Raw genomic sequence first — 5,214 nt, 5'->3', positions numbered from 1 at the left:
GGTTCCTTTTCCCCCTCATCTTTGCCAACATTTGTTGGTGGTGTTTTTGATGACAGCTATTCTAACTGGAGTGATGTGGAATCTTAGTGTGGTTTTGATTTGCATTTCCTTTGTGGCCAGAGATGTTGAACATTTTTTCATGTGTATTTTAGTCATTTGGACTTCTTCCTTTGAAAAGGCTCTGTTCAGTTCATTTGCCCATTTCTTCATTGGGTCATTAATTTTTGGGGAGTTTAGTTTTTTGTTTTCTTTTTTTTTTTGTTTTAAAGGGGAGAGCGCAAATGCAGTCCCCCACTACTACAAATTATGCAGTCGAGTTTCCCACATTTAGAGAAATCGCAGGGGTCAGCACACAGAGTGCAATGGATAAGCCTCGCCCTGGGAAAACCACCTTCATGATCATGGTATCTCCCCTGCCAGATAAGTATGGGAGTTTAGTTTTTTGAGCTCCCTGTATATTCTGGTTAGCAGTCCCTTGTCTGATGTATAGCTAGCAAAGATTTTCTCCCATTCTGTGGGTGGTCTCTTCAATTTAGAGATCATTTCTTTTATTGTGCTAAAGCTTTTTAATTTCATGTAGTCCCATTTGTCAATCCTTTCTCTTAGTTGCTGAGCCACTTGAGTTCTACTGAGGAAGTCCTTTCCTATGCCTATTGTTTCCAGTGTATTCCCTGCTCTTTCCTGCACTAGCTTCAAGGTTTCAGGTCTGACATTAAGGTCCTTAATCCACTTTGAGCTGGTACTCGTACAGGGTGAAGAACATGTATTACATTCATCCCAAAACCAGAGAAGGACACAACAAAAAAATTACAGGCCAATTTCTCTAATGAACATAGATGCAAAATCCTCAATAAAATAATGGCAAACCAAACCCAAGAACATGTCAGAAAGATCATTCAGCAAGACCAAGTCAGTTTCGTCCCAGGGATACAAGGGTAGGTCAACATATGAAAATCATTAAATGTACATTCACAGAAGCAAAGACAAAAACCACTTGATCATCTCAATAGATGCAGAAAAAAACCTTTGATAAAATTCAACATCCTTTCGTGATAAAACCTATAGTCTTTTAAAACACAACAGTTCCTTTTTTACATGTTTCTGACTCACTGAAGACATGTGGTCAGCTGACCTGGAGAATGCTGGACCTCCTGGGTGTGGCTCAAGGCATCTGTGATGCTATTTAGCTTGAACTTCCTGTAACCTGGAAGTTAACTCTAAAAGTTAGTTATTCAGGCTAAATGTTTCAAAAGTACCAGAATTCTAAGTATATTTTATAAGTGGTTTGATAGCTCAAACTACTGGAAGGTAGAGACTGGGAGGATCATGGTTAGAGGTCAGCCTGGGCAAAAAGTTCAAGAGACCTCCATCTCAGTCAATAGCTGGGCCCACATGGTGGCATGCACCTGTCATCCCTAGCTTCATAGGGAAGCACAAATAATTTATACCTGGCCCATTCCACCTGGGCCAGGTATAAATAGATCCTATCTCAAAATTAACTAAAAAGCAAAAAAGTGGTAGAGTGCCTACCTAGCAAGTACCAGGTTCTGAGTTCAAATCCCAGTACTGACAAAAAAAAAGAAAGAAAAAAGAAAAAGGAAAGCTGAATCGTATAAATGCCAAATACCTAAATTATGTCAAGTGGCAAATATATATATCAAACTGGTACCAGCTCAGTTAGACTACACTTAATCTCATGAAACACAAAGCCTGCTTATGTATTATATGGGTAGGAGGCTACTTATAACTCTACTTTTAAAATATAGTAAGTCACAAATATGACATAGAAGAAGTCTACACAAAAGCTCTCAGAACATTTAAACCTTCTATCTTATTTTCTCTTGGAAATAAATTTGTTTTGTTTTTTGGCCTTCTTGGGGGTGGGATTTGAACTCAGGGCTTCTCACTTTCTAGGCAGGCACTCCCTGCTTGAGCTACACCTACAGCCCTCTTTGCTCTGGTGATTTTGAGGATAGGACCTCGCTTTTTGTCTAGGTCAGCCTGGACCCTGATCTTCCAATTTTACAATTTCTGCTATAGCTGGAATGACAGGAACGTACCACGATGGCCAGTGTTTTTCTTTTTTTCCCAGTTGAGATGGGGTCTCACAAACTTTTTTGCCCAGGATGGCCTGGAACCATGAACCTCCCAATCTCAGCCTCCCAAGCAGCTAGGATTATAGGTATGAGCCACTGTTGCCCAACTTGTTTCTACTTTCTGACTCTGCCTTACCTTGATCTCACTCCTGGCTCTGGTCACGATCTAGCCCTTTCTATTTCACACCTGGTCTCTACCCTATCCCCAAACCCACAGTAACAAACAAGAGCAGAAATAAATCCAGGTAAGTGAAGATTGGATGTGTCTACCTTGTCCTCAAGGCTTACAGAGCTTCTAATTCTGTTGTTATTGTTGTTTTGGGGTGCTGGGGTGTTATTTGGGGCTTGAACCCAGGGCCTTAGGCATGCTAGGCAAGTGCTCTACCACTAAGCTACATCCCCACCATCAAGAACTTCTAATTTCAAAACTTACTTTACCCCCAATTCTATTCATTTTCCCAGGTTTTATGGAATAAATCATTCGTTCTATGAACTTACTAAAACAAGCCACCTTAAAGTAACCTTGGCCATTTTTTCTGTTTAAGGAAATGTTGGGGCTGGGATCATCTCTGAGCCAGGCAGCCTCTGCCCTCACTGAGTGGTGACCAGGGAGAACCAGAGAGGGCTGAAGTCTCCATGTGCTAAGGTGACCTCTGAGCAAATCGGCCTGTGAAGACAAGAGAGGAGGCAGTAAAAAAAAAAAGGTGGGGAGTGTGCACGTAGACCCAAGTGTGTGCTCACACATAGGTAATCAGAAGGGAGAGGCAGCCATAAAGGACCATCTGTCATACACATGCCTGAATAGGTATAAAATCTTTCTGGGAGGCTCTAGGTGACTCTGATGACTATGAACTCCGATGGATAAGGGGTGAGAAAATAATTGGGTGACACAAAGGATATAAGGTGAGGAAGGATATAAGGTAGCAAGAAGACTACTTTTCATGTATAAACTTTTGTACCACTTGAATTTGTTTTGGAAGGGGGATACCAGGGCTTGAAGTCAGAGCCTTGTACTTGCTAGGCAGGTGCTCTACAACCTAAGCCATGCCTCTAGCACTTGTTGCTTTAGGTCATGTTTCAGATAGGGTGTTGAGGTTTTATCCAAACCAACTTTGGACAGGGATCCTCCTACCTCTGCCTCCCTCGTAGCTGACGTGTTCTACCACATCCAGCTCAATTTTTTTTTCTATGTGTACTTATGACTTTTTAAACAATCCCAAGTTGTTTTTTTTAAATACATTGATAGATAATGTTATTCTTACGCAAAGTTGCAGTTTCACATGACTTCAGTTAAAGGCATCTGCCACTGGTGGCATTTCAGATGGCTGGAGAGGTATTTTACAGCTTTTCTGAACTTACAATGACAGCTCAAGACTGTCCCACCATGCTTCTTGAAGGAAGGGTACAGTGGACTACACTTGTATTTGGGTGACCCTCACTAAGCAAGTGTGGTGTGGTCTTCACCTCTACAATGATGGAGACAGAGAGGGAGAGGTATTTTTAACCTTGGTATTGACTTACACGGGGTTTCAGGTATTCTCTGGGGTGTGCTATAAGATAAGAAAGCTGAGCTATGACACTTAAACTCATTTGGCCCACCTCAATGTGTGAACTCTGTGCACCTTGGAGAACTACACCAGAAAAGCAGCAATAAGTGAGACCTGTTTATTACAATTCCCCAGAGCCTTCTGGATAGTGGCTTCCTTTTGTTTCTGACGCAGAAGTGCAATGCAGGGATGGGTAGCTAGCCTCACCCTCACCCCCATGGGGAAGAAGATAAATACATTGCCTCCACATCATCTGCCTTAACTAGTCCAGGAAGAGAAACCAGATGAGGGCCTATTGCAAAAGAACTAGAATTACAGGTGGGTTACCAGGTGCTCTTCAGAGGTGGTGTGTATTAGTCATAAGATCTAATGGCACGTGTGTGAGACGAGTTAAATCAACAGGAAATCGGTCATGTTTCCCAGAAGATGGAGACAGATGCATGTTGGGGAAGGGTGGACTTTTTTTCTCATCAAAAGAGAATAAGAGAATACTAACTTAAAGATTTCTTTGTTAATTTTGAGATGTGGTCTTGCTATGGTGCTTTGAACTCCTGGGCTCAAATGACCCTCCTCCCCAAGTAGCTGGAACTGCAGGCATGCTCCACCATGTCTAGTTTGATTTACAATTTTTTTTTTACAAAAGAGGATGCAGAAATGTCAAGTGACTACATGTCAGCACAAGCCTCCAGCAGAGCAGAACTTGATATAGAAAGTAACTTTAGTTTAGAACTAGAGCAGTGGCTCATGTCTAAAATCCCAGCTACTTGAAAAGTAGAAGGATCAAGGTTTGAGACCAGCCCAGGCAAAAAAAGGCAGTGAGACACTATCTCAAAAACAAGTGTTGGTGGATGCCTGTAACCCCAGTTATGTGGGAGGCAGGGGTAGGAAGATTGAAATCTGAGGCCAGCTCTGGGCAAAAAGTACAAGACCCTGTCTGAAAAAAATAGCTGAAGCTGGGGAATGGCTCAAGTGATAGAGCTCCTGCCTAGCAAGCACAAGGCTCTGAATTCAAACCCAAGTACTGACAAAAATGGAAAAAAAGTAACTGTAATTTGCATGCATTTAGAGATCACTATTTTCTACAAAGGCTAAACTTAAGTAATGAGTTTGGTTCAAAACAGAAACACAGCAGAGAGAAAGCCAAAATTACAATTGCAAGGCTGTTTTTCTTTTTAGACAGGATCTCCCTGCACAGCCCACATTGGCTCCAAACTTTCAGTCCTCCTGCTTCATCCTCCTGAGTAGCCAGGATACAGGTGTGAACCCACCTAATTCTGCAGCTATTCAGAAAATGGAACCTATTCAAGAGTCTAATCAAATTCTAGGTATGGGACGCTCACACTGGCCTAAGAAAAAGCTTGAACTCCTAGTGGTTTCTCAAGTCAGGGCAGACAAAGAACTGCCTTCTCTTGTTTCAGGGACATAGAATGCTCCCCAATTGCAAGGGAGGAACAGGGAAATAGCTGGTGTAGTGGTATGCTACATAGAAGCTGAGATGGAGAGGATTATTCTCAGTTGGAGGCCAGGCCAGACAAAAAGTTACTGAGACCCCAGTGGAAAAAAGTTAGGTG

At 42.1% G+C, this 5,214-nt stretch overlaps 1 non-coding gene across 1 annotated transcript; it reads right to left on the bottom strand.

The window, feature by feature from the left end:
• Positions 1-266: 266 nt before the first annotated feature.
• On the bottom strand, positions 267-428 carry LOC141420920 (U1 spliceosomal RNA). The gene has a single exon (XR_012445644.1). It is a non-coding gene; the product is annotated as a U1 spliceosomal RNA (small nuclear RNA).
• Between the last annotated feature and the right edge of the window lie 4,786 nt (positions 429-5,214).

The sequence above is a fragment of the Castor canadensis genome, chromosome 2, assembly GCF_047511655.1.
Source record: "Castor canadensis chromosome 2, mCasCan1.hap1v2, whole genome shotgun sequence".
NCBI lineage: Eukaryota > Metazoa > Chordata > Mammalia > Rodentia > Castoridae > Castor > Castor canadensis.
This window is presented reverse-complemented; position numbering and strand designations above follow the sequence as displayed.